This window comes from Lampetra fluviatilis, chromosome 54, assembly GCF_964198595.1.
Source record: "Lampetra fluviatilis chromosome 54, kcLamFluv1.1, whole genome shotgun sequence".
Classification (NCBI taxonomy): Eukaryota; Metazoa; Chordata; class Hyperoartia; order Petromyzontiformes; family Petromyzontidae; genus Lampetra; species Lampetra fluviatilis.
This window is the reverse complement of record NC_136328.1, coordinates 4,067,936-4,094,892: the sequence shown is the minus strand read 5'-3', so window position 1 is coordinate 4,094,892 and position 26,957 is coordinate 4,067,936. Positions and strand designations below refer to the sequence as shown.

Below are 26,957 nucleotides of genomic sequence, written 5' to 3'. Positions count from 1 at the left end.
AAAGAGCGAGCGATTGCAAAGGGAGCGATAAGTTATTGCGCGCAGAGAGGACGCGAGAGCGAGTCCGAGGCCCGTGAGTGGTTACAATACCGACAATATCGGCGCTAAGTGACAACTTAAGACCATAAAATCGAACTGCCGTCTCCGGTACAGGCCAATTGGGCACGGTGCCTATGATCTGACCTTCGCCGGCACAGGCTGCGGGTAAACGCTACTGATCACACGCCTGGATATCCTGGCGGGCGAACAGCGACTATGGGGCTCAACGTTCAGTCGTGAATCGGTCCACGGTATTTTCCTGAAGCTATGCTAATGTATTATATTATCATTGGTTTGCTGCCCCATGTCTTGCTCTAACAAAAAAAAACACTGTTCATAAAAATCCCACCGTTTTTAAGGCAACACTATTATAAAATAAATCCACTGACAAAAATAATATCTTTCGATTTAAAGCTTTTGTGACTGCAGGGATTCATTTTCTTGGTTCTTTCGGTAAAGTCATGTAGAAGGGACTTTACCGAAAGAACCAAGAATAATAGTATCAAATTGGCTAACACCAATTGTCCAACACCACTGCAAAAGCATTGTGTAATTCATTTCATTATTATTATCTTAACAAGAGAAATCCCATTACTCAGTTGAGTCTCCAGGCTGCACACCCACGGTGCCTTAAGTTGTTGCTCTGGAGACCAAGGAGGCCGTTGATCGACGTTCAGTCGCCGTGTTGATAACGAGTGGCCCACGTGAAGGCTGCCATCTTCGCATGCCCCCAAGTGACAGTGGGAAGGCCACGAAACACGTGGCAACGTCACACGGACGCACAAATGGAGAGACTCGAGAAGACTCCACAATGCGAATGCGGCCAACTGGATTCGACGGACACGTCTCGTGGTCAACTGTCCACTGAGTTACTCCACATCTCCCTAAGCTCTTGACTGGATATCTAAACCTAACATAACGCTGTAATATTTTGCTATTCCTCCGTGCAACATCGTCAGTTCGCCCAGTGCCTATGCCCGAGTATAGTTTTATACGCATGATATGTATATATATACCTACGTGGTTTAACGGGTTAATAATGTTGACATCACAAGTTCAACTCGTGGCAGGCATCTGACCATTCCGCGTCGTCACTTTAGGGTCGATACATTTACGACCAGCAATTAGGGAGAAAGTACACGACATTGACTGTTAAAGTCTAGAATGTTCACCTCCTGCTGCCACCAGCCCAATCGTTTCTGTAAACGACCGAAGCTGCCCCGTAATATCGCTGCTCTCAAGAGCTCCAACGGCATGGGCGGGTGCGGTCAAGCTGAAGATAAATGTTTATTGGAGGATAAATGTTAAAACATTCTGAGTAAAGGTTGCCCGGTGAGGTTTGATATAAAATCACGCATCGTGGCGGCTTAGTATGCAATGCCGGACGCAGCCATGAATCCAAGAGCCATCTCCCCTCCACATTGAGCCTCGGAATATTTATATTTTATTGATATTCACCAGAGGAATTATATTGAATGTTTTCATAATTAATGTAGGACTCCCCACCTCGGGAAGAATCTAGATCAGTAGTCTTCACGACATTTCGGTTTGAGGGCTGCCACGCGTTTGAAACAATTGGGGGTTTGACAGCAGCACGATGATGATGGGGGTGGGGCGGGGGGGTGTCACGTGTTGTGTATTTGTCGGGGGCCGTACGTCAGGGGCCGCACTAAAGGCCATCAGTGGTCCGCGGGCCTTGCAATGAAGAACTCTAATCTAGATCCTCCCTTGGACACAATGTGCCATGGTTAATCTGTTCATATGTCGCGATTATTAAGCTTCACAACACGGACGGCGGTGTTTTTTTAATATTCGTATATGTGTGTGTGTGTCGTGTGAAATGGGTCCGCGTGACTTCTGCAGGAACTATAGGGCCACTGAAATGAAATCGAATTTTGAACCGAACTGTCACCGTGAATTGCGACAACTCATCCACTCCGTGGGGGTGGGGGCATGCATGCAGGCGGGGGGGGGGGCAATCCCGAAATGTCACGATTTTTTACATGAAATAAAAAAAACAAATTCAGTGCATTGTCACTGGTAAATATCAAAACACAAATTTCGGGGGTTTCAGAGGCGGGGGGCGGGGGCAATTGCTCAAATCACTCTCCCCTAGGTCCGCCACTGGTGGAATAAAGTGTTTCCTGCCACATGCCAACTTGAACGTTTTTTAAAGCTTATTGTTTTTGGTTTGAACTGGGTGAGAATGGAAGACACCAGGATAGAGTCTCATGTGCAAGAGTGACCTAGGTCACAAACACATTTCGAAAGCAACAACATGGGGGAGGGGAGGGGGGGAAGAAAATACACACAAAGCCAAAGACCACACGTTCATGGAATTGACCAACACATTGACCTTCTTGGAAAATAGTCTGAAGGCTCAGTGAGGCTTTTCGGGTGATTACAGGACATTTTTGTGTTGTTAGTGTTATCATTCTTTAAATAAATGACATGATCTCTCCTACGTAAAATACAGCTGTCCAATCTTGCGTGCAATAAACTTTTATCTTAACGGCGTTTCCCTAAAAAGGACTGTCATACAAGCTTTATCTCTTGTGGACTTTGGGATAGAGAACACGGTGCCTTTTGATGGACAAAGTCGTTTTTGGCGAGGTTGGTGCAAGTAAGGTCAGCCGTTGAGTTGAGAATAGTAAAAAAGAAAACCAGATAAAACTTGGATTCTCCGGGTGAAGCAGATTGTGATGAAATCGCACTGCTTGTGCGGCATACACGCCCATACAGCCAGCATGATATGGTCTCCACAAACAAGAGAATCCGTTGTGCAACACCGTCAACGCGTGTTTCCCATGCGGGAGGCCAGGAACACCAGTTGGGGGCTTGTCACAGATCATAGTGTCAGCATGACAAGCTGTAGCTAGACGCACGCCACTTCGTCCAAAAAGGGAGCAGATAACGACCACACGCACACTTTCTTGTCACCGTGACACGCGGCCTTGATGCGTTGGTTGGTTCGAGAAGTTGATGCATCGTGACGAGTAAGGATTTTTTTGTTTTTAGTTTATTTATCCACCAAACTGCCCCACGGTGGCATCTCCAAACGCCTTGCGAAATAACGCACACGATGAAAATACAAAGTCACCGGGGGGTAACAGCAAGGGGCGAAGGAGAGAGGTTAAGAAATTAATCAATATTCTTGGTTCTTTTGGTAAAGTCACGTAGAAGGGAAATAATAAAATAATAAAAATAAAGCAATCAAATTCTCACGAAGTTTCGATTGCAACACGTTATTTTATTATTTCCCTTCTACGTGACTTTACCGAAAGAACCAAGAATATGAATCCCTGCAGTCACGAAAGCTTTAAATCGAAAAATGTATCAATGATGCTGAATGAGTGTGACTTTGGGTCTTCTGCTACTGAACAAATATATAAAAGAGAGACCCCCAATTTTTTTGCATTGTTAATAATTACGACTTTCACATAGCTATTGGTTTAACCGGTATCAACATACTACTTGTTCTCTTGCATTATTGTTATTTGAGAATCCAAGAGGTTTGTAAAAAAAAAATGCAAGAAGGCCTTTCTCCTAGCCAACAGATGGGTGTGGTGTAAACACTGAATACATTTTCATTGGCTGCGTTGGCATCGGAAATAACTTATGAAGTGGGGGGGGGAACTACATCTCACCCTTTGTGACCAAAAAATAATTAATCGGAATATTTATGCTGGACGAATCCGATGAGCTATGAATCTGTTTTTTTCCCTCACAGATGCCAGGTAGGGGCGAGTCAGACAGTAAGAAAACAACATCGCTGCGCAAGTAAAGAAGGGTTTAGCGAGGGATATGAAAGCAAAATGATGAGTGTGGGGTTCTGAGCCAGTTAAGCCATTGGTGGAAATTCACATTCTCTCATAGCAGGGACCAATTTCTTCAGAAAATTGCCAATGTTTCTAGATTTGAAGTTTTCGTGACTGCAAAGATTCATACTCTTTGTTTTTTTCGGTAAAGTTACTGTATCAGAAATTTTGTTATGACGGTTCCACCTGAAGACAGAAGCTTGTGTTGCCTCCGAAACGTCGTGATTTATATTTATTTATTTATTTGCCTACGTTACTTTATCGAAAAAACCAAAGAGTTTTGCCAATGTTACCCACAAAGAGACACTCACTTGACCTGTCTCAAAAGCATTGTTGCGCGTGACGTTTGGTTTCAACGCGATGCCCAAGCACCGTCCGGTGAAGTATAGATTTTCAATTCGTGCGATTATTTTTAATTCATACACCGCCACGGTTTAGCCAACGCAAATGCCTACACGCCGAGGAATCCTCGGTCAGTGATGGATCGAGTGCCGTGTCACGCTACCGAGGTGAGGCTTTCATCGGTAATCAAATGCTGGAGCGCTCACGCATGTATTGCAATTACACGTCCCGGACAATTATAAGACGCACTCTCCCCTTGCATTTAAAAAAAGTAAAAGTTTACGTGGCGTCTTATAATCCAGTAGATCTGTGTCTGACCAGATTTGTGTAGCTTTACCGATAACGGCTGCACGTTGGGAGTAAGATAAGATCCAACAGGTCAGTCGGCTTCTGGCGTCATGACCTTACATATACAACCAACTAATTGAACGCCATCTGTTCTAATTACACGTTAATTTATTCAACTGCATGTGATTAAATTATTAACATTATCAATAATATAGTTGTTTTGGGTTAGATCGCGTAAATATATAAATGTGTTGTTGGAACCCGCCACCACCCGACACGGGCAACTAGTGAGGGTTGTCACGTAAACGGAACGTGGCCAATTCGTTACTAGTGTAATAAACGACTGGACCACGATGTCTGGCTCAGTGTCCTTTATTATTCGGTTCGTGCTGTACACCCACACGGCTGTCTTTACTCTGTAGCTTCTCCACGGTGCTGACTCCAATGTCGGCCCGATCCCCAACAGCAGCTCTGCTGCTGTTTCTCTCACACAGCCCCCCTTGGCTGTACTCTCTGCTGCTCTTCTCCCTCCGCAGCTCTCACAGCTTCTTGCTCTCTCTCTCTCCCTCCGCAGCTCCTCCTGGCAGCCACACCGCTGCCTCTATCAAGCAGCCCCCTCTCTCTCTCTCTCCGCAGCTCCTCCTGGCAGCCACACCGCTGCCTCTAACTCGCAGCCCTCCTGGCTGTCTCCTCCCCAGCTGCACACCACTCCGCAGCTTGCTCTTATCTTCGGGGTTGGCTCCCGATCGCCGTCGGCGCCCCCCCTTCTCCACACTTGCCCGCGTGGCCTCACTCTTTTCCGCTCACACCCCGACTGCCTTCCCCTTCCGGTTTACCCGCTTAAAGCCCCGAACCTTACCCCCACGTCACATGACTCCACCCCCCGTGACGTCACCTCCGGAAGGTCGCTTACGCCCGCATTACACTAGTACAGCACTAGTGTGTAGTGTATAGTAGTGTAGTATAGTGTAGTGCATAATGTAGTATACTAGGATAGCACTAACCGGTTGTGTGTTGGAGAGACAAGCCACAAAATTTACAATCTGAGTACGACGTTTCGCCAGTAATGACAACTAGCTTCATCAGGCGACAGCCAGATTTGTGGAGAAATCCACCTGTTTCGTTCCTTATATAGAGGCGTAGATGTGGTGACCACACTTCTGCGCTCTTAACGACACATCTAGATATTTACGCGATCTAACCCAAAAACCTTTATTATGGATGATATTGGTCGCGAAAACCTACGTGTTAAACTGATTAACATTATAATCCACACTTCCGATTAGCACGGTTGGTTATATTCGGTGCGAAAGAAGTATATACATAACAGGCTGGTGAGATGGAGGGAATGACCAGTTCGGATATTACTCGCCACTGATGTTAGTTGTGATCGAGAATTGAACGTGGGTCACTGGGTTCAAAGCACATCAATATATCCACTGTAGCACTGTGTGGACAAATGTTGTTTTTTGTAAAAGTGTAGTGACACCCGACACAGTACTCTTCAATAATAGGAGTCTTCATTTCTTCCAGCAAGTGACGCGGTCTTCAAAGATTCCCTTTTCTCCAAGGATCCTGAACTCTCTCTCGCGCTTATATGAACCTTATGGTGGTACCCCGGCTCATGATGTCCGTGATACAGTTATTTTTTAATCTGTTGATGGTCAGCGATGCGGCAAATCGATTCATCTCGACGAGCTGTACACGATGCACCGTAGTTCGTACGAGCGTTCAGGGTTTCAGCGCAATCGTCCTCGCTGCGTTTCGACATCGCGGAGTAGCACTGATTTCGGATTGACTGGTACCCCAGTCGCGGAGTTAAGTATACCCCCGTAAAAAATAGTGTTCCAGAAATAAAATATTTAATTGCCTCGGCCATTTTGTATTATTTGGTACCCCGGGGAGACCGCCATAAGGATCATTTATCCCTCAAGCCCCTTTCCCGAAGGTTCCTTGACCTTCCGCTTTCACTCTGCCAATCGCCTTCCACTTTTCCTAACGGATTCCAACCATCCTCCCTATCAATCATCCTTCGTTTCCCGCTCTTTCCATGTTGTATTTCTATCTCCAATCCCTTCGATTCCCTGCCTCTAACCAATCCCCCTTTCAGGCCCATTAGGTACCACTCAGACGGCTCTGTTTTACTGTTCTGACTGCCCGTGTCATGCACGCTGTGTCCATAACGTCGGGTGACTATTTTCGGGTGTGATTGAATCACTTCAGAAGCACGCTGAGATAAACTATAATGCCATTAATAGGCCATCCAAAGGACACAAGCACTTCCGGAAAAGGGACTCGGCTCACGCAGTGTTCAACAATGGCATCTTTATTTGTGACCCACAGATAACACAACAGGTAACAAAGACGAAGACCCCCCGTGTAGCCTTAACATACTTTTGGGGCAATTGCTGTTAGCAAGCACCTATGACGGCCGGCACGGTATAAGAGCGGGCGGGTGGCCAACACCACGCGCGACCACCTTCGTCTCCTCAGTGGCGATGTTTTTACACATTGCGACAGGTACTAGGGGAGGCCCAGGACTGGTTCAGATAATCGTCACTGGTAGTTAGCCATGAGCGGGAATCAAACGCGGGTGGCCGGGCCTCATAGCACAGCGCGCTAACCCACTTTGCTACCGCTCCCCACAGTAGGTAACACAGCCGGTAACACACGCGCCAGCAGACTCCGCACTCAGAACTCCTCTCTCTCCTCTCTCACCTTGATCCCATTTCGTCACCCCTCCTGCTCCCCCCCCATCTCCACTCACCAATCATCCTTCTATCTTCATCCAACCGTTCTTCACTTTCCCTTCAAGTTTCCCGCTTCTTTTTCTCCGCCATGCTTCGTCTGGCTCTCCTTGACATTTTTTCCAATTCGGTAACCCCCCCCCCCACCGCCCAATATTTCAAGAGCCGCAATTGAACGTGAGTACGAGATGGTGGTCCTCCGGAACCGCAGGTTGCCGACCCCTGCCCATGGTAAACTTGACCCCCACGGTAAACTGGATTTCCATGGTGAACTGGACTTCCACAGTGAACTGGACTCCCATGGTAAACTAGACTCCCATGGTGAACTGGACTTCCAAGGTGAACTGAACTTCCATGATAAACTGGACTCTCATGGTAAACTGGACTTCCATGGTGAACTAGACTTCCATGGTGAACTGGACTCCCATGGTGAACTGGACTTCCAAGGTGAACTGGACTTCCATGGTGAACTGGACTCCCATGGTGAACTGAACTCCCATGGTAAACTGGACTCTCATCGTGAACTGGACTTCCATGGTGAACTGGAATCCCATGGTAAACTGGTAAACTGGATTCTCATGGTGAACTGGACTCCCATGGTGAACTGGACTGGACTCCTATGGTGAACTGGACTCCCATGTAAACTGGACTCCCATGTAAAACTGGACTTCCATGGTGAACTGGACTCCCATGGTGAACTGGACTGGACTCCCATGGTGATCTGGACTCCCATAGTGAACTGGACTGGACTCCCATGGTGAACTGGACTCCCATGGTGAACTGGACTGCACTCCCATGGTGAACTGGACTTCCATAGTCAGGGGGGTCGGCAACGAAAATAACAAGAATCATCTTTTTTTTTATTTCAAGAGCCCCACTGCAGTCCTTATAAAGAGCCGCCTGCGGTTTCAGAGCTGCAGGTTGCCGATCCCTGGTCTCGGGATATTGCCTGGTTCCTCCCTCTGACACCACGGTGGGCTTGGTAAGGCGCCTCGATCTCCCCTACGAATTGCAGAAGCAAGAATTGACAGAAGAGGCACTTCAAATGCACACCGTACTTGCAACTGCTATAGTCTGCCCCCTGCTGAAGGCAAGAAGGACAATGTAGGGTGCAAAATGTGTTGCTTCCGAAACGTCGTGATTTAATTTATTTTAAGTTTTTTTCCTACGTGACTTGACCGAAAAAACCAAAGAGTATGAATCCTTGCAGTCACGAAAACTTCAAATCTTGAATTAATGAACTTAAACAGTGCTTAAGGTGAACATTGTTTTTACGAGTACAATATTTGTATTAGGCATGTCTTGATCTGCTGGAGCATTGTGCAATGCTATAAAGAAAAAATATATGAAAGAGCGACAAAAATTATTAAGAATAATCTGCTTAAATCTTTGTATTAAACAAATGCAGGTCCCTCGATTTACGAAAGGGATGCGTTCTTTAAAAAAAACACAAAACGAAATTTCGTAAATCGGAATGGCTTTTCCCATTAATTTAATACGAAGATTTAGGGATGTGTTTCGGACAGTCATTCCAACTCGACTCTTAACATAAAATATAAAACCTATATAACTTTTCATAATGAAAAAAATAACGTAAATATGAAAACGGTTGAATAATAATGAATTAAAAAAAAATACCTTTTCAGGGAACTCACCAAAATGTCTGCACGTTGGAATGACTGGAAGGCGATGTGGAGGTGTTACCGTTGCACTACAGGGACTGCGTGACGCTGTTGCGGATGGATGACGATGCAGCCTCCCAGGTGGTATCTTGTTTTGTGATCTCATGGCGCATGCCGCCTGAAATTTTGTTCACGCCAAAATTCGATTTGGTTCTCGAAAAGTGTCCATATCTTGTCAATTGCGTTAATACGAAGTATTTGTAAACCAAACGTTCGTAAAGCGAGGGATACCTGTACATTGAAGACGTGAACCCAGTATCAGATTAACTTTTCATAACTTGTCAGCAAATTATAACCACAGGACAAGGTTTGTGATCCTTTTTAATGAGTTTTTTACATTCAGTGGGTTAATTTTGAACCTCACATTTCCCCTGTGCTATCTCATCAATTCTATAGGGTAATAATAATAGGGTAAATGACAGTAGAGGCAACCTACCGTAGGAATGGACTAGTGGCCACGGGAGGTAATGACAGGAGATTCTGCGTGCAGTGCGAATGGGCCGGTGGCCACGGGAATGATCGAGAATGGGGGCATGGTCAAGTGACGTGGAAGGACAGGAGTAGAACGGGTGGTCAAGGGCCAGCGTGAAGTTTCGAGAATAGGGGCGTGGACACGGGACAGGGGCGTGGCTACACACCGTATATAAGGAGAATAGGCGGAAGGCTACGGGCAGCCTGGAGTGGGGTCTCCCGCCTGTTCAAGTGTTCGTGTTCTTCAATAAAGAAACCATCTCAAGACAAGTCCGTCCCAGTCGTCTTTACAATAGTAATATTCCCTTGGTCCTAAATATATTTAAATGATTGCAGTTACTATAATATTTATAGAGAGGTTATGACGATGAATATTCCGCTTAGTTATCTATTGGTCCTCAAAACCTCAGCCGTGGCTGATCATTGTTTTAACGCTGTGGGCACACGCGAAATTGATTTTGCCAAGACGAGGGTACTCTGCAAGCCCATTCGCTATCAGCAAAGATTCGTTCATGAAGCCATCCAAATAACAAGACACAGACACAATTTCAACCGAGAAGATGGGTACAAACTGAGCAATCATTGGAAGGACGCTATTAACCAGTTTAGGTCATAACTGGCTGTGATGTTGCCTCCCTACCTACCTATGTGAGCAGTTAATTTCGACTCTCTGAGTTACTAACACAGCCACCGTTAGCTGTGTTAGTAAATGGCGGCTTGCCATCCTTATCCACGTGGCAATGGCTGTTTCCGAGCTCTCTCCGAGCTTACATTTACAAGCAAATTTCTTGCATTGATATGCTAATCTCGTTTGTCAAGATTTCTCCTATCTTACATTGACATGCAAGTTTCATCTCTAGCCCCGCCCACTGACCCTTGGGCTACATCCATCTCAAACCTTTATAACATCCTGCCTTAGCAGCGCTCCCACCATATATTCTCAGCAGCGCTCCAGCTATATTTTTCACCTGATGATGATTGCTTGTGTTGCGATCAAAACGTCGTGATATTGTTATTATTTGTATTATTTGTTCTATCTACGTGGCTTTACCGAAAGACCCAAAGAATATGAATTCCTTCAGTCATTTATGTTCCCAAACAAGACAAATACTTACATTTTCAATTTCTAAAAATGAATGAAGCACAGGATTTGAACTTGGCACGCAAAGGGGCATTTAATGTTGTGATGGAAAAACAAGTATCTTTAACTTTTCTATAGAAGTCACACTCAATTACCAGATAGTTACTTGGATCATTACCCCGTGATGCACTCATGCAAAATCATAGAATCAAATATCTAAACGAGGCACCACTGGGATTTGAACCCAAAATCTCCTGTTTACGAGACAGGCGCTTTACCGACTAAGCCATGGAACCATATTCCTGTACGGTATTTCTCAAGTTTCCAATCCCACTGGCAAATTCACAGAAACTCCGATAACAATGTTGATGCATTCAAAAAATGTGATGCCTCGATCAAATATATTTTTGAGATTAGTTATGAACCATAGCAACATGTGATAAGGTGGACGAGTGGTCCATTGTGCTCTGCATGCATGGGTTCGAATCCCATCCTTGTCGATTTGCTCTTTTTAGAATGAAATCTCGAGAAGCCATTTTTGATGTCATTGATCGGGGATTATCTCACAAATTGAGCACCTTTAAGAAGTGGAATGCTGAGAAACTATACAGCACTGTTATTGATCAAACGATTACCGTAATTCAGAGTTATGTCTTTTGTTTGTATTATGACTGCAGGTTTTGCGGTCTATGCAAACATGACTCCTTGTAAAAAGGTGTCAGTTTTGTTGCCAGATAGAAGGGTAAAAAAACAATTATCAATCCCCGATCAGTGACATAAAAATGGCTTCTCGAGATTTCACTCTAAAAAGAGCAAATCGACAAGGATGGGATTCGAACCCATGCATGCAGAGCACAATGGATTAGCAGTCCATCGCCTTAACCACTCGGCCACCTTGTCACATGTTGCCATGATTCATAACTAATCTCAAAAATATATTCGTTCTAGGCATCACATTTCTTGAATGCATCAACATTTTTATCGGAGTTTCTGTGAATTTGCCAGTGGGATTGGAAACTTAAGAAACGCCATAGAGGAATATGGCGCCATGGCTTAGTTGGTAAAGCGCCTGTCTAGTAAACAGGAGATCCTGGGTTCAAATCCCAGTGGTGCCTCATTGAGATATTTATGGTATTTTTCTGCATGAGTGCATTACGGGTTAATAATCCAAGTAACTTCCTGGTAATTGAGTTTGACTTCTATAGAAGTGTTAAGGAGACTTGTTTTTCCATCACAACATTAAATGGGTGCCAAGTTCAAATCCTGTGCTTGATTTATTTTTAGAAATTGAAAATGTAAGTTTTTGTTTTGGAACATAAACGTTTGCATTTCCCAATGCGACCGTATTTTGAGATTTCCCAATTAATATTCAATATCCATGTATATACTTGTGAAGTAAACACGGCGATTGCAACTATGCATGTGGAGAACGTTGGATTAATAGTGTTTCACCTCCAGGATTCAGCCAACTCACATCTGAATTACGGTAATCGTTTGATCAATCTCAATGCAGTATAATTTTTCAGCATCACATTTCTTAAAGGTGCTAAATTTGTTAAATAATCCCCAATCAGTGACAGAAAAAATGGCTTCTCTAGATTTCACTCTAAAAAAAGCAAATCGACATAGGGCGCCATGGCTTAGTTGGTAAAGCGCCTGTCTAGTAAACAGGAGATCCTGGGTTCAAATCCCAGTGGTGCCTCATTGAGATATTTATGGTATTTTTCTGCATGAGTGCATTACGGGTTAATAATCCAAGTAACTTCCTGGTAATAGAGCTTGACTTCTATAGAAGTGTTAAGGAGACTTGTTCTTCCATCACAACATTAAATGGGTGCCAAGTTCAAATCCTGTGCTTGATTTATTTTTAGAAATTGAAAATGTAAGTTTTTGTTTTGGAACATAAACGTTTGCATTTCCCAATGCAACCGGATTTTGAGATTTCGCAATTAATATTCAATATCCATATATATACTTGTGAAGTAAACAAGCCGATTGCAACTATTAATGTGGAGAACGATGGATTAACACGTTTTTTCGGAGTAGGCAGGTAGGAACTTGGTTGGACAGCGCATTCGTGCGATCCGTGTAACGTGGTGCAAGCGGCGCGTCACGTGGTGCTGAGCCCGCCCGAAGCGCTCTATGAAATACAAATCGAGGGCGTGGCTATGCCCGACAGACATACAGACGGACACATAATCCCTGGTGGGCAGTGTGGAACTGTTGTTCCTACCTGTAATAGCGTATTCACCTTCAGGATTCAGCAAAATCACATCTGAATTACGGTAATCGTTTGATCAATCACAGTGCAGTGTAATTTCTCAGCATTTCATTTCTTAAAGGTGCTAAATTTGTTAAATAATCCCCGATCAGTGACATAAAAAATGGCTTCTCGAGATTTCACTCTAAAAAGATCAAATCGACAAGGATGGGATTCGAACCCATGCGTGCAGAGCACAATGGATTAGCAGTCCATCGCCTTAACCACTCGGCCACCTTGTCACATGTTGCCATGATTCATAACTAATCTCAAAAATATATTCGTTCTAGGCATCACATTTCTTGAATGCATCAACATTTTTATCGGAGTATCTGTGAATTTGCCAGTGGGATTGGAAACTTAAGAAATTCCATAGAGGAATATGGTGCCATGGCTTAGTTGGTAAAGCGCCTGTCTAGTAAACAGGAGATCCTGGGTTCAAATCCCAGTGGTGCCTCATTGAGATATTTTATGGTATTATTCTGCATGAGTGCATTACGGGTTAATAATCCAAGTAACTTCCTGGTAATTGAGTTTGACTTCTATAGAAGTGTTAAGGAGACTTGTTTTTCCATCACAACATTAAATGGGTGCCAAGTTCAAATCCTGTGCTTGATCTATTTTTAGAAATTGAAAATGTAAGTTTTTGTTTTGGAACATAAACGTTTGCATTTCCCAATGCGACCGTATTTTGAGATTTCCCAATTAATATTCAATATCCATATATACATCTGTAAAGTATACACGGCGATTGCAACTATGCATGTGGAGAACGTTGGATTAACACGTTTTTTCGGAGTAGGCAGGTAAGAACTTGGTTGGACAGCGCATTCGTGCGATCCGTGTAACGTGGTGCAAGCGGCGCATCACGTGGTGCTGAGCCCGCCCGAAGCGCTCTATGAAATACAAATCGAGGGCGTGGCTATGCGCGACAGACATACAGATGGACAAATAATCCCTGGTGGGCAGTGTGGAACTGTTGTTCCAACCTGTAATAGCGTTTCACCTTCAGGATTCAGCAAAATCACATCTGAATTACGGTAATCTTTTGATCAATCACAGTGCAGTGTAATTTCTCAGCATTTCATTTCTTAAAGGTGCTAAATTTGTTAAATAATCCCCGATCAGTGACAAAAAAAATGGCTTCTCGAGATTTGACTCTAAAAAGAGCAAATCGACAAGGATGGGATTCGAACCCATGCGTGCAGAGCACAATGGATTAGCAGTCCATCGCCTTAACCACTCGGCCACCTTGTCACATGCTGCCATGATTCATAACTAATCTCAAAAATATATTCGTTCTAGGCATCACATTTCTTGAATGCATCAACATTTTTATCGGAGTTTCTGTGAATTTGCCAGTGAGATTGGAAACTTAAGAAATTTCATAGAAGAATATGGCGCCATGGCTTAGTTGGTAAAGCGCCTGTCTAGTAAACAGGAGATCCTGGGTTCAAATCCCAGTGGTGCCTCATTGAGATATTTTATGGTATTATTCTGCATGAGTGCATTACGGGTTAATAATCCAAGTAACTTCCTGGTAATTGAGTTTGACTTCTATAGAAGTGTTAAGGAGACTTGTTTTTCCATCACAACATTAAATGGGTGCCAAGTTCAAATCCTGTGCTTGATTTATTTTTAGAAATTGAAAATGTAAGTTTTTGTTTTGGAACATAAACGTTTGCATTTCCCAATGCAACCGTATTTTGAGATTTCGCAATTAATATTCAATATCCATATATATACTTGTGAAGTAAACAAGCCGATTGCAACTATTAATGTGGAGAACGATGGATTAACACGTTTTTTCGGAGTATGCAGGTAGGAACTTGGTTGGACAGCGCATTCGTGCGATCCGTGTAACCTGGTGCAAGCGGCGCGTCACGTGGTGCTGAGCCCGCCCGAAGCGCTCTATGAAATACAAATCGAGGGCGTGGCTATGCGCGACAGACATACAGACGGACAAATAATCCCTGGTGGGCAGTGTGGAACTGTTGTTCCTACCTGTAATAGCGTTTCACCTTCAGGATTCAGCAAAATCACATCTGAATTACGGTAATCGTTTGATCAATCACAGTGCAGTGTAATTTCTCAGCATTTCATTTCTTAAAGGTGCTAAATTTGTTAAATAATCCCCGATCATTGACATAAAAAATGGCTTCTCGAGATTTCACTCTAAAAAGAGCAAATCGACAAGGATGGGATTCGAACCCATGCGTGCAGAGCACAATGGATTAGCAGTCCATCGCCTTAACCACTCGGCCACCTTGTCACATGTTGCCATGGTTCATAACTAATCTCAAAAATATATTCGTTCTAGGCATCAAATTTCTTGAATGCATCAACATTTTTATCGGAGTTTCTGTGAATTTGCCTGTGGGATTGGAAACTTAAGAAATTCCATAGAGGAATATGGCGCCATGGCTTAGTTGGTAAAGCGCCTGTCTAGTAAACAGGAGATCCTGGGTTCAAATCCCAGTGGTGCCTCATTGAGATATTTTATGGTATTATTCTGCATGAGCGCATTACGGGTTAATAATCCAAGTAACTTCCTGGTAATTGAGTTTGACTTCTATAGAAGTGTTAAGGAGACTTGTTTTTCCATCACAACATTAAATGGGTGCCAAGTTCAAATCCTGTGCTTGATTTATTTTTAGAAATTGAAAATGTAAGTTTTTGTTTTGGAACATAAACGTTTGCATTTCCCAATGCGACCGTATTTTGAGATTTCGCAATTAATATTCAATATCCATATATATACTTGTGAAGTAAACAAGCCGATTGCAACTATTCATGTGGAGAACGATGGATTAACGCGTTTTTTCGGAGTAGGCAGGTAGGAACTTGGTTGGACAGCGCATTCGTGCGATCCATGTAACGTGGTGCAAGCGGCGCGTCACGTGGTGCTGAGCCCGCCCGACGCGCTCTATGATATACAAATCGAGGGCGTGGCTATGCGCGACAGACATAGAGACGGACAAATAATCCCTGGTGGGCAGTGTGGAACTGTTGTTCCTACCTGTAATAGCGTTTCACCTTCAGGATTCAGCAAAATCACATCTGAATTACGGTAATCATTTGATCAATCACAGTGCAGTGTAATTTCTCAGCATTTCATTTTTTAAAGGTGCTAAATTTGTTAAATAATCCCCGATCAGTGACATAAAAAATGGCTCCCCGAGATTTTACTCTAAAAAGAGCAAATCGACAAGGATGGGATTCGAACCCATGCGTGCAGAGCACAATGGATTAGCAGTCCATCGCCTTAACCACTCGGCCACCTTGTCACATGTTGCCATGATTCATAACTAATCTCAAAAATAAATTCGTTCTAGGCATCACATTTCTTGAATGCATCAACATTTTTATCGGAGTTTCTGTGAATTTGCCAGTGGGATTGGAAACTTAAGAAATTCCATAGAGGAATATGGCGCCATGGCTTAGCTGGTAAAGTGCCTGTCTAGTAAACAGGAGATCCTGGGTTCAAATCGCACTGGTGCCTCATTGAGATATTTTATGGTATTATTTTGCATGAGTGCATTACGGGTTTATAATCCAAGTAACTTCCTGGTAATTGAGTTTGACTTCTATAGAAGTGTTAAGGAAACTTGTTTTTCCATCACAACATTAAATGGGTGCCAAGTTCAAATCCTGTGCTTGATTTATTTTTAGAAATTGAAAATGTAAGTTTTTGTTTTGGAACATAAACGTTTGCATTTCCCAATGCGACCGTATTTTGAGATTTCCCAATTAATATTCAATATCCATATATACATCTGTAAAGTAAACACGGCGATTGCAACTATGCATGTGGAGAACGTTGGATTAATAGTGTTTCACCTTCAGGATTCAGCCAACTCACATCTGAATTACGGTAATCGTTTGATCAATCTCAATGCAGTATAATTTTTCAGCATCACATTTCTTAAAGGTGCTAAATTTGTTAAATAATCCACAATCAGTGACAGAAAAAATGGCTTCTCTAGATTTCACTCTAAAAAAAGCAAATCGACATAGGGCGCCATGGCTTAGTTGGTAAAGCGCCTGTCTAGTAAACAGGAGATCCTGGGTTCAAATCCCAGTGGTGCCTCATTGAGATATTTATGGTATTATTCTGCATGAGTGCATTACGGGTTAATAATCGAAGTAACTTCCTGGTAACAGAGCTTGACTGCTATAGAAGTGTTAAGGAGACTTGTTCTTCCATCACAACATTAAATGGGTGCCAAGTTCAAATCCTGTGCTTGATTTATTTTTAGAAATTGAAAATGTAAGTTTTTGTTTTGGAACATAAACGTTTGCATTTCCCAATGCGACCGTATTTTGAGATTTCCCAATTAATTTTCAATTTCCATATATATACTTGTGAAGTAAACAAGCCGATTGCAACTATTCATGTGGAGAACGATGGATTAACACGTTCCTTCGGAGTGGGCAGGTAGGAACTTGGTTGGACAGCGCATTCGTGCGATCCGTGTCACGTGGCGCTGAGCCCGTCCGAAGCGCTCTATGAAATACAAATCGAGGGCGTGGCTATGCGCGACAGACATACAGACGGACAAATAATCTCTGGTGGGCAGTGTGGAACTGTTGTTCCTACCTGTAATAGCGTTTCACCTTCAGGATTCAGCAAAATCACATCTGAATTACGGTAATCGTTTGATCAATCACAGTGCAGTGTAATTTCTCAGCATTTCATTTCTTAAAGGTGCTAAATTTGTTAAATAATCCCCGATCAGTGACATAAAAAATGGCTTCTCGAGATTTCACTCTAAAAAGAGCAAATCGACAAGGATGGGATTCGAACCCATGCGTGCAAAGCACAATGGATTAGCAGTCCATCGCCTTAACCACTCGGCCACCTTGTCACATGTTGCCATGATTCATAACTAATCTCAAAAATATATTCGTTCTAGGCATCACATTTCTTGAATGCATCAACATTTTTATCGGAGTTTCTGTGAATTTGCCAGTGGGATTGGAAACTTAAGAAATTCCATAGAGGAATATGGCGCCATGGCTTAGTTGGTAAAGCGCCTGTCTAGTAAACAGGAGATCCTGGGTTCAAATCCCAGTGGTGCCTCATTGAGATATTTTATGCTATTATTCTGCATGAGTGCATTACGGGTTAATAATCCAAGTAACTTCCTCGTAATTGAGTTTGACTTCTATAGAAGTGTTAAGGAGACTTGTTTTTCCATCACAACATTAAATGGGTGCCAAGTTCAAATCCTGTGCTTGATTTATTTTTAGAAATTGAAAATGTAAGTTTTTGTTTTGGAACATAAACGTTTGCATTTCCCAATGCGACCGTATTTTGAGATTTCCCAATTAATATTCAATATCCATATATACATCTGTAAAGTAAACACGGCGATTGCAACTATGCATGTGGAGAACGTTGGATTAATAGTGTTTCACCTTCAGGATTCAGCCAACTCACATCTGAATTACGGTAATCGTTTGATCAATCTCAATGCAGTATAATTTTTCAGCATCACATTTCTTAAAGGTGCTAAATTTGTTAAATAATCCCCAATCAGTGACAGAAAAAATGGCTTCTGTAGATTTCACTCTAAAAAGAGCAAATCGACATAGGGCGCCATGGCTTAGTTGGAAAAGCGCCTGTCTAGTAAACAGGAGATCCTGGGTTCAAATCCCAGTGGTGCCTCATTGAGATATTTTATGGTATTATTCTGCATGAGTGCATTACGGGTTAATAATCCAAGTAACTTCCTGGTAATTGAGTTTGACTTCTATAGAAGTGTTAAGGAGACTTGTTTTTCCATCACAACATTAAATGGGTGCCAAGTTCAAATCCTGTGCTTGATTTATTTTTAGAAATTGAAAATGTAAGTTTTTGTTTTGGAACATAAACGTTTGCATTTCACAATGCGACCGTATTTTGAGATTTCGCAATTAATATTCAATATCCATATATATACTTGTGAAGTAAACAAGCCGATTGCAACTATTCATGTGGAGAACGATGGATTAACACGTTTTTTCGGAGTAGGCAGGTAGGAACTTGGTTGGACAGCGCATTCATGCGATCCGTGTAACGTGGTGCAAGCGTCGCGTCACGTGGTGCTGAGCCCGCCCGAAGCGCTCTATGAAATACAAACCGAGGGCGTGGCTATGCGCGACAGACATACAGACGGACAAATAATCCCTGGTGGGCAGTGTGGAACTGTTGTTCCTACCTGTAATAGCGTTTCACCTTCAGGATTCAGCAAAATCACATCTGAATTACGGTAATCGTTTGATCAATCACAGTGCAGTGTAATTTCTCAGCATTTCATTTCTTAAAGGTGCTAAATTTGTTAAATAATCCCCGATCAGTGACATAAAAATGGCTTCTCGAGATTTCACTCTAAAAAGAGCAAATCGACAAGGATGGGATTCGAACCCATGCGTGCAGAGCACAATGGATTAGCAGTCCATCGCCTTAACCACTCGGCCACCTTGTCACATGTTGCCATGATTCATAACTAATCTCAAAAATATATTCGTTCTAGGCATCACATTTCTTGAATGCATCAACATTTTTATCGGAGTTTCTGTGAATTTGCCAGTGGGATTGGAAACTTAAGAAATTCCATAGAGGAATATGGCGCCATGGCTTAGTTGGTAAAGCGCCTGTGTAGTAAACAGGCGATCCTGTGTTCAAATCCCAGTGGTGCCTCATTGAGATATTTTATGGTATTATTCTGCATGAGTGCATTACGGGTTAATAATCCAAGTAACTTCCTGGTAATTGAGTTTGACTTCTATAGAAGTGTTAAGGAGACTTGTTCTTCCATCACAACATTAAATGGGTGCCAAGTTCAAATCCTGTGCTTGATTTATTTTTAGAAATTGAAAATGTAAGTTTTTGTTTTGGAACATAAACGTTTGCATTTCCCAATGCGACCGTATTTTGAGATTTCTCAATTAATATTCAATATCCATATATATACTTGTGAAGTAAACAAGCCGATTGCAACTATTCATGTGGAGAACGATGGATTAACACGTTTTTTCGGAGTAGGCAGGTAGGAACTTGGTTGGACAGCGCATTGGTGCGATCCGTGTAACGTGGTGCAAGCGGCGCGTCACGTGGTGCTGAGCCCGCCCGAAGCGCTCTATGAAATACAAATCGAGGGCGTGGCTATACGCGACAGACATACAGACGGACAAATAATCCCTGGTGGGCAGTGTGGAACTGTTGTTCCTACCTGTAATAGCGTTTCACCTTCAGGATTCAGCAAAATCACATCTGAATTACGGTAATCGTTTGATCAATCACAGTGCAGTGTAATTTCTCAGCATTTCATTTCTTAAAGGTGCTAAATTTGTTAAATAATCCCCGATCAGTGACATAAAAAATGGCTTCTCGAGATTTCACTCTAAAAAGAGCAAATCGACAAGGATGGGATTCGAACCCATGCGTGCAGAGCACAATGGATTAGCAGTCCATCGCCTTAACCACTCGGCCACCTTGTCACATGTTGCCATGATTCATAACTAATCTCAAAAATATATTCGTTCTAGGCATCACATTTCTTGAATGCATCAACATTTTTATCGGAGTTTCTGTGAATTTGCCAGTGGGATTGGAAACTTAAGCAATTCCATAGAGGAATATGGTGCCATGGCTTAGTTGGTAAAGCGCCTGTCTAGTAAACAGGAGATCCTGGGTTCAAATCCCAGTGGTGCCTCATTGAGATATTTTATGGTATTATTCTGCATGAGTGCATTACGGGTTAATAATCCAAGTAACTTCCTCGTAATTGAGTTTGACTTCTATAGAAGTGTTAAGGAGACTTGTTCTTCCATCACAACATTAAATGGGTGCCAAGTTCAAATCCTGTGCTTGATTTATTTTTAGAAATTGAAAATGTAAGTTTTTGTTTTGGAACATAAACGTTTGCATTTCCCAATGCGACCGTATTTTGAGATTTCGCAATTAATATTCAATATCCATATATATATACTTGTGAAGTAAACAAGCCGATTGCAACTATTCATGTGGAGAACGATGGATTAACACGTTTTTTCGGAGTAGGCAGGTAGGAACTTGGTTGGACAGCGCATTCGTGCGATCCGTGTAACGTGGTGCAAGCGGCGCGTCACGTGGTGCTGAGCCCGCCCGAAGCGCTCTATGAAATACAAATCGAGGGCGTGGCTATGCGCGACAGACATACAGACGGACAAATAATCCCTGGTGGGCAGTGTGGAACTGTTGTTCCTACCTGTAATAGCGTTTCACCTTCAGGATTCAGCAAAATCACATCTGAATTACGGTAATCGTTTGATCAATCACAGTGCAGTGTAATTTCTCAGCATTTCATTTCTTAAAGGTGCTAAATTTGTTAAATAATCCCCGATCAGTGACATAAAAATGGCTTCTCGAGATTTCACTCTAAAAAGAGCAAATCGACAAGGATGGGATTCGAACCCATGCGTGCAGAGCACAATGGATTAGCAGTCCATCGCCTTAACCACTCGGCCACCTTGTCACATGTTGCCATGATTCATAACTAATCTCAAAAATATATTCGTTCTAGGCATCACATTTCTTGAATGCATCAACATTTTTATCGGAGTTTCTGTGAATTTGCCAGTGGGATTGGAAACTTAAGAAATTCCATAGAGGAATATGGCGCCATGGCTTAGTTGGTAAAGCGCCTGTCTAGTAAACAGGAGATCCTGGGTTCAAATCCCAGTGGTGCCTCATTGAGATCTTTTATGGTATTATTCTGCATGAGTGCATTACGGGTTAATAATCCAAGTAACTTCCTGGTAATTGAGTTTGACTTCTATAGAAGTGTTAAGGAGACTTGTTCTTCCATCACAACATTAAATGGGTGCCAAGTTCAAATATTGTGCTTGATTTATTTTTAGAAATTGAAAATGTAAGTTTTTGTTTTGGAACATAAACGTTTGCATTTCCCAATGCGACCGTATTTTGAGATTTCGCAATTAATATTCAATATCCATATATATATTCTTGTAAAGTAAACAAGCCGATTGCAACTATTCATGTGGAGAACGATGGATTAACACGTTTTTTCGGAGTAGGCAGGTAGGAACTTGGTTGGACAGCGCATTCGTGCGATCCGTGTAACGTGGTGCAAGCGGCGCGTCACGTGGTGCTGAGCCCGCCCGAAGCGCTCTATGAAATACAAATCGAGGGCGTGGCTATGCGCGACAGACATACAGACGGACAAATAATCCCTGGTGGGCAGTGTGGAACTGTTGTTCCTACCTGTAATAGCGTTTCACCTTCAGGATTCAGCAAAATCACATCTGAATTACGGTAATCGTTTGATCAATCACAGTGCAGTGTAATTTCTCAGCATTTCATTTCTTAAAGGTGCTAAATTTGTTAAATAATCCCCGATCAGTGACATTAAAATGGCTTCTCGAGATTTCACTCTAAAAAGAGCAAATCGACAAGGATTGGATTCGAACCCATGCGTGCAGAGCACAATGGATTAGCAGTCCATCACCTTAACCACTCGGCCACCTTGTCACATGTTGCCATGATTCATAACTAATCTCAAAAATATATTCGTTCTAGGCATCACATTTCTTGAATGCATCAACATTTTTATCGGAGTTTCTGTGAATTTGCCAGTGGGATTGGAAACTTAAGAAATTCCATAGAGGAATATGGCGCCATGGCTTAGTTGGTAAAGCGCCTGTCTAGTAAACAGGAGATCCTGGGTTCAAATCCCAGTGGTGCCTCATTGAGATATTTTATGGTATTATTCTGCATGAGTGCATTACGGGTTAATAATCCAAGTAACTTCCTGGTAATTGAGTTTGACTTCTATAGAAGTGTTAAGGAGACTTGTTTTTCCATCACAACATTAAATGGGTGCCAAGTTCAAATCCTGTGCTTGATTTATTTTTAGAAATTGAAAATGTAAGTTTTTGTTTTGGAACATAAACGTTTGCATTTCCCAATGCAACCGTATTTTGAGATTTCACAATTAATATTCAATATCCATATATACATCTGTAAAGTAAACACGGCGATTGCAACTATGCATGTGGAGAACGTTGGAATAATAGTGTTTCACCTTCAGGATTCAGCCAACTCACATCTGAATTACGGTAATCGTTTGATCAATCTCAATGCAGTATAATTTTTCAGCATCACATTTCTTAAAGGTGCTAAATTTGTTAAATAATCCCCAATCAGTGACAGAAAAAATGGCTTCTGTAGATTTCACTCTAAAAAGAGCAAATCGACATAGGGCGCCATGGCTTAGTTGGAAAAGCGCCTGTCTAGTAAACAGGAGATCCTGGGTTCAAATCCCAGTGGTGCCTCATTGAGATATTTTATGGTATTATTCTGCATGAGTGCATTACGGGTTAATAATCCAAGTAACTTCCTGGTAATTGAGTTTGACTTTTATAGAAGTGTTAAGGAGACTTGTTTTTCCATCACAACATTAAATGGGTGCCAAGTTCAAATCCTGTGCTTGATTTATTTTTAGAAATTGAAAATGTAAGTTTTTGTTTTGGAACATAAACGTTTGCATTTCCCAATGCGACCGTATTTTGAGATTTCGCAATTAATATTCAATATCCATATATATACTTGTGAAGTAAACAAGCCGATTGCAACTATTCATGTGGAGAACGATGGATTAACACGTTTTTTCGGAGTAGGCAGGTAGGAACTTGGTTGGACAGCGCATTCGTGCGATCCGTGTAACGTGGTGCAAGCGGCGCGTCACGTGGTGCTGAGCCCGCCCGAAGCGCTCTATGAAATACAAACCGAGGACGTGGCTATGCGCGACAGACATACAGACGGACAAATAATCCCTGGTGGGCAGTGTGGAACTGTTGTTCCTACCTGTAATAGCGTTTCACCTTCAGGATTCAGCAAAATCACATCTGAATTACGGTAATCGTTTGATCAATCACAGTGCAGTGTAATTTCTCAGCATTTCATTTCTTAAATGTGCTAAATTTGTTAAATAATCCCCGATCAGTGACATAAAAAATGGCATCTCGAGATTTCACTCTAAAAAGAGCAAATCGACAAGGATGGGATTCGAAACCATGCGTGCAGTGCACAATGGATTAGCAGTCCATCGCCTTAACCACTCGGCCACCTTGTCACATGTTGCCATGATTCATAACTTATCTCAAAAATATATTCGTTCTAGGCATCACATTTCTTGAATGCATCAACATTTTTATCGGAGTTTCTGTGAATTTGCCAGTGGGATTGGAAACTTAAGAAATTCCATAGAGGAATATGGCGCCATGGCTTAGTTGGTAAAGCGCCTGTCTAGTAAACAGGAGATTCTGGGTTCAAATCCCAGTGGTGCCTCATTGAGATATTTTATGGTATTATTCTGCATGAGTGCATTACGGGTTAATAATCCAAGTAACTTCCTGGTAATTGAGTTTGACTTCTATAGAAGTGTTAAGGAGACTTGTTTTTCCATCACAACATTAAATGGGTGCCAAGTTCAAATCCTGTGCTTGATCTATTTTTAGAAATTGAAAATGTAAGTTTTTGTTTTGGAACATAAACGTTTGCATTTCCCAATGCGACCGTATTTTGAGATTTCGCAATTAATATTCAATATCCATATATATACTTGTGAAGTAAACAAGCCGATTGCAACTATTCATGTGGAGAACGATGGATTAACACGTTTTTTCGGAGTAGGCAGGTAGGAACTTGGTTGGACAGCGCATTCGTGCGATCCGTGTAACGTGGTGCAAGCGGCGCGTCACGTGGTGCTGAGCCCGCCCGAAGCGCTCTATGAAATACAAACCGAGGACGTGGCTATGCGCGACAGACATACAGACGGACAAATAATCCCTGGTGGGCAGTGTGGAACTGTTGTTCCTACCTGTAATAGCGTTTCACCTTCAGGATTCAGCAAAATCACATCTGAATTACGGTAATCGTTTGATCAATCACAGTGCAGTGTAATTTCTCAGCATTTCATTTCTTAAATGTGCTAAATTTGTTAAATAATCCCCGATCAGTGACATAAAAATGGCATCTCGAGATTTCACTCTAAAAAGAGCAAATCGACAAGGATGGGATTCGAACCCATGCGTGCAGAGCACAATGGATTAGCAGTCCATCGCCTTAATCACTCGGCCACCTTGTCACATGTTGCCATGATTCATAACTAATCTCAAAAATATATTCGTTCTAGGCATCACATTTCTTGAATGCATCAACATTTTTATCGGAGTTTCTGTGAATTTGCCAGTGGGATTGGAAACTTAAGAAATTCCATAGAGGAATATGGCGCCATGGCTTAGTTGGTAAAGTGCCTGTTTAGTAAACAGGAGATTCTGGGTTCAAATCCCAGTGGTGCCTCATTGAGATATTTTATGGTATTATTCTGCATGAGTGCATTACGGGTTAATAATCCAAGTAACTTCCTGGTAATTGAGTTTGACTTCTATAGAAGTGTTAAGGAGACTTGTTTTTCCATCACAACATTAAATGGGTGCCAAGTTCAAATCCTGTGCTTGATCTATTTTTAGAAATTGAAAATGTAAGTTTTTGTTTTGGAACATAAACGTTTGCATTTCCCAATGCGACCGTATTTTGAGATTTCCCAATTAATATTCAATATCCATATATACATCTGTAAAGTAAACACGGCGATTGCAACTATGCATGTGGAGAACGTTGGATTAATAGTGTTTCACCTTCAGGATTCATCCAACTCACATCTGAATTACGGTAATCGTTTGATCAATCTCAATGCAGTATAATTTTTCAGCATCACATTTCTTAAAGGTGCTAAATTTGTTAAATAATCCCCAATCAGTGACAGAAAAAATGGCTTCTCTAGATTTCACTCTAAAAAAAGCAAATCGACATAGGGCGCCATGGCTTAGTTGGTAAAGCGCCTGTCTAGTAAACAGGAGATCCTGGGTTCAAATCCCAGTGGTGCCTCATTGAGATATTTATGGTATTTTTCTGCATGAGTGCATTACGGGTTAATAATCCAAGTAACTTCCTTGTAATAGAGCTTGACTTCTATAGAAGTGTTAAGGAGACTTGTTCTTCCATCACAACATTAAATGGGTGCCAAGTTCAAATCCTGTGCTTGATTTATTTTTAGAAATTGAAAATGTAAGTTTTTGTTTTGGAACATAAACGTTTGCATTTCCCAATGCAACCGTATTTTGAGATTTCGCAATTAATATTCAATATCCATATATATACTTGTAAAGTAAACAAGCCGATTGCAACTATTTATGTGGAGAACGATGATTAACACGTTTTTTCGGAGTAGGCAGGTAGGAACTTGGTTGGACAGCGCATTCGTGCGATCCGTGTAACGTGGTGCAAGCGGCGCGTCACGTGGTGCTGAGCCCGCCCGAAGCGCTCTATGAAATACAAACCGAGGACGTGGCTATGCGCGACAGACATACAGACGGACAAATAATCCCTGGTGGGCAGTGTGGAACTGTTGTTCCTACCTGTAATAGCGTTTCACCTTCAGGATTCAGCAAAATCACATCTGAATTACGGTAATCGTTTGATCAATCACAGTGCAGTGTAATTTCTCAGCATTTCATTTCTTAAATGTGCTAAATTTGTTAAATAATCCCCGATCAGTGACATAAAAAATGGCATCTCGAGATTTCACTCTAAAAAGAGCAAATCGACAAGGATGGGATTCGAACCCATGCGTGCAGTGCACAATGGATTAGCAGTCCATCGCCTTAACCACTCGGCCACCTTGTCACATGTTGCCATGATTCATAACTTATCTCAAAAATATATTCGTTCTAGGCATCACATTTCTTGAATGCATCAACATTTTTATCGGAGTTTCTGTGAATTTGCCAGTGGGATTGGAAACTTAAGAAATTCCATAGAGGAATAAGGCGCCATGGCTTAGTTGGTAAAGCGCCTGTTTAGTAAACAGGAGATTCTGGGTTCAAATCCCAGTGGTGCCTCATTGAGATATTTTATGGTATTATTCTGCATGAGTGCATTACGGGTTAATAATCCAAGTAACTTCCTGGTAATTGAGTTTGACTTCTATAGAAGTGTTAAGGAGACTTGTTTTTCCATCACAACATTAAATGGGTGCCAAGTTCAAATCCTGTGCTTGATCTATTTTTAGAAATTGAAAATGTAAGTTTTTGTTTTGGAACATAAACGTTTGCATTTCCCAATGCGACCGTATTTTGAGATTTCCCAATTAATATTCAATATCCATGTATATACTTGTG

General features: G+C 42.1%; 32 non-coding genes across 32 annotated transcripts; 18 read left to right on the top strand and 14 right to left on the bottom strand.

Moving 5' to 3' along the window:
* Positions 1 to 10,691: 10,691 nt before the first annotated feature.
* On the bottom strand, positions 10,692 to 10,764 carry TRNAT-CGU (transfer RNA threonine (anticodon CGU)). The gene has a single exon. It is a non-coding gene; the product is annotated as a tRNA-Thr (tRNA).
* A 522-nt stretch (positions 10,765 to 11,286) lies between these two features.
* Positions 11,287 to 11,368, bottom strand: TRNAS-GCU (transfer RNA serine (anticodon GCU)). The gene has a single exon. It is a non-coding gene; the product is annotated as a tRNA-Ser (tRNA).
* Positions 11,369 to 11,510: 142 nt separating this feature from the next.
* TRNAT-AGU (transfer RNA threonine (anticodon AGU)) lies at positions 11,511 to 11,583 on the top strand. Its single transcript has one exon. It is a non-coding gene; the product is annotated as a tRNA-Thr (tRNA).
* Positions 11,584 to 12,097: 514 nt separating this feature from the next.
* TRNAT-AGU (transfer RNA threonine (anticodon AGU)) lies at positions 12,098 to 12,170 on the top strand. The gene has a single exon. It is a non-coding gene; the product is annotated as a tRNA-Thr (tRNA).
* Positions 12,171 to 12,888: 718 nt separating this feature from the next.
* TRNAS-GCU (transfer RNA serine (anticodon GCU)) lies at positions 12,889 to 12,970 on the bottom strand. Its single transcript has one exon. It is a non-coding gene; the product is annotated as a tRNA-Ser (tRNA).
* Positions 12,971 to 13,112: 142 nt separating this feature from the next.
* TRNAT-AGU (transfer RNA threonine (anticodon AGU)) lies at positions 13,113 to 13,185 on the top strand. Its single transcript has one exon. It is a non-coding gene; the product is annotated as a tRNA-Thr (tRNA).
* Positions 13,186 to 13,903: 718 nt separating this feature from the next.
* TRNAS-GCU (transfer RNA serine (anticodon GCU)) lies at positions 13,904 to 13,985 on the bottom strand. The gene has a single exon. It is a non-coding gene; the product is annotated as a tRNA-Ser (tRNA).
* A 142-nt stretch (positions 13,986 to 14,127) lies between these two features.
* Positions 14,128 to 14,200, top strand: TRNAT-AGU (transfer RNA threonine (anticodon AGU)). Its single transcript has one exon. It is a non-coding gene; the product is annotated as a tRNA-Thr (tRNA).
* Positions 14,201 to 14,918: 718 nt separating this feature from the next.
* Positions 14,919 to 15,000, bottom strand: TRNAS-GCU (transfer RNA serine (anticodon GCU)). The gene has a single exon. It is a non-coding gene; the product is annotated as a tRNA-Ser (tRNA).
* Positions 15,001 to 15,142: 142 nt separating this feature from the next.
* TRNAT-AGU (transfer RNA threonine (anticodon AGU)) lies at positions 15,143 to 15,215 on the top strand. Its single transcript has one exon. It is a non-coding gene; the product is annotated as a tRNA-Thr (tRNA).
* A 718-nt stretch (positions 15,216 to 15,933) lies between these two features.
* On the bottom strand, positions 15,934 to 16,015 carry TRNAS-GCU (transfer RNA serine (anticodon GCU)). Its single transcript has one exon. It is a non-coding gene; the product is annotated as a tRNA-Ser (tRNA).
* Positions 16,016 to 16,157: 142 nt separating this feature from the next.
* TRNAT-AGU (transfer RNA threonine (anticodon AGU)) lies at positions 16,158 to 16,230 on the top strand. The gene has a single exon. It is a non-coding gene; the product is annotated as a tRNA-Thr (tRNA).
* A 515-nt stretch (positions 16,231 to 16,745) lies between these two features.
* TRNAT-AGU (transfer RNA threonine (anticodon AGU)) lies at positions 16,746 to 16,818 on the top strand. The gene has a single exon. It is a non-coding gene; the product is annotated as a tRNA-Thr (tRNA).
* A 696-nt stretch (positions 16,819 to 17,514) lies between these two features.
* Positions 17,515 to 17,596, bottom strand: TRNAS-GCU (transfer RNA serine (anticodon GCU)). Its single transcript has one exon. It is a non-coding gene; the product is annotated as a tRNA-Ser (tRNA).
* A 142-nt stretch (positions 17,597 to 17,738) lies between these two features.
* TRNAT-AGU (transfer RNA threonine (anticodon AGU)) lies at positions 17,739 to 17,811 on the top strand. The gene has a single exon. It is a non-coding gene; the product is annotated as a tRNA-Thr (tRNA).
* Positions 17,812 to 18,326: 515 nt separating this feature from the next.
* Positions 18,327 to 18,399, top strand: TRNAT-AGU (transfer RNA threonine (anticodon AGU)). Its single transcript has one exon. It is a non-coding gene; the product is annotated as a tRNA-Thr (tRNA).
* A 717-nt stretch (positions 18,400 to 19,116) lies between these two features.
* TRNAS-GCU (transfer RNA serine (anticodon GCU)) lies at positions 19,117 to 19,198 on the bottom strand. Its single transcript has one exon. It is a non-coding gene; the product is annotated as a tRNA-Ser (tRNA).
* Positions 19,199 to 19,340: 142 nt separating this feature from the next.
* On the top strand, positions 19,341 to 19,413 carry TRNAT-AGU (transfer RNA threonine (anticodon AGU)). Its single transcript has one exon. It is a non-coding gene; the product is annotated as a tRNA-Thr (tRNA).
* A 718-nt stretch (positions 19,414 to 20,131) lies between these two features.
* Positions 20,132 to 20,213, bottom strand: TRNAS-GCU (transfer RNA serine (anticodon GCU)). Its single transcript has one exon. It is a non-coding gene; the product is annotated as a tRNA-Ser (tRNA).
* Positions 20,214 to 20,355: 142 nt separating this feature from the next.
* TRNAT-AGU (transfer RNA threonine (anticodon AGU)) lies at positions 20,356 to 20,428 on the top strand. Its single transcript has one exon. It is a non-coding gene; the product is annotated as a tRNA-Thr (tRNA).
* A 719-nt stretch (positions 20,429 to 21,147) lies between these two features.
* Positions 21,148 to 21,229, bottom strand: TRNAS-GCU (transfer RNA serine (anticodon GCU)). The gene has a single exon. It is a non-coding gene; the product is annotated as a tRNA-Ser (tRNA).
* Positions 21,230 to 21,371: 142 nt separating this feature from the next.
* On the top strand, positions 21,372 to 21,444 carry TRNAT-AGU (transfer RNA threonine (anticodon AGU)). Its single transcript has one exon. It is a non-coding gene; the product is annotated as a tRNA-Thr (tRNA).
* Positions 21,445 to 22,163: 719 nt separating this feature from the next.
* TRNAS-GCU (transfer RNA serine (anticodon GCU)) lies at positions 22,164 to 22,245 on the bottom strand. The gene has a single exon. It is a non-coding gene; the product is annotated as a tRNA-Ser (tRNA).
* Positions 22,246 to 22,387: 142 nt separating this feature from the next.
* On the top strand, positions 22,388 to 22,460 carry TRNAT-AGU (transfer RNA threonine (anticodon AGU)). Its single transcript has one exon. It is a non-coding gene; the product is annotated as a tRNA-Thr (tRNA).
* A 515-nt stretch (positions 22,461 to 22,975) lies between these two features.
* Positions 22,976 to 23,048, top strand: TRNAT-AGU (transfer RNA threonine (anticodon AGU)). The gene has a single exon. It is a non-coding gene; the product is annotated as a tRNA-Thr (tRNA).
* Positions 23,049 to 23,766: 718 nt separating this feature from the next.
* On the bottom strand, positions 23,767 to 23,848 carry TRNAS-GCU (transfer RNA serine (anticodon GCU)). The gene has a single exon. It is a non-coding gene; the product is annotated as a tRNA-Ser (tRNA).
* Positions 23,849 to 23,990: 142 nt separating this feature from the next.
* Positions 23,991 to 24,063, top strand: TRNAT-AGU (transfer RNA threonine (anticodon AGU)). Its single transcript has one exon. It is a non-coding gene; the product is annotated as a tRNA-Thr (tRNA).
* Positions 24,064 to 24,780: 717 nt separating this feature from the next.
* Positions 24,781 to 24,862, bottom strand: TRNAS-GCU (transfer RNA serine (anticodon GCU)). Its single transcript has one exon. It is a non-coding gene; the product is annotated as a tRNA-Ser (tRNA).
* A 142-nt stretch (positions 24,863 to 25,004) lies between these two features.
* On the top strand, positions 25,005 to 25,077 carry TRNAT-AGU (transfer RNA threonine (anticodon AGU)). The gene has a single exon. It is a non-coding gene; the product is annotated as a tRNA-Thr (tRNA).
* Positions 25,078 to 25,592: 515 nt separating this feature from the next.
* TRNAT-AGU (transfer RNA threonine (anticodon AGU)) lies at positions 25,593 to 25,665 on the top strand. Its single transcript has one exon. It is a non-coding gene; the product is annotated as a tRNA-Thr (tRNA).
* Positions 25,666 to 26,381: 716 nt separating this feature from the next.
* TRNAS-GCU (transfer RNA serine (anticodon GCU)) lies at positions 26,382 to 26,463 on the bottom strand. The gene has a single exon. It is a non-coding gene; the product is annotated as a tRNA-Ser (tRNA).
* A 142-nt stretch (positions 26,464 to 26,605) lies between these two features.
* TRNAT-AGU (transfer RNA threonine (anticodon AGU)) lies at positions 26,606 to 26,678 on the top strand. Its single transcript has one exon. It is a non-coding gene; the product is annotated as a tRNA-Thr (tRNA).
* The last annotated feature ends 279 nt before the right edge of the window (positions 26,679 to 26,957 follow it).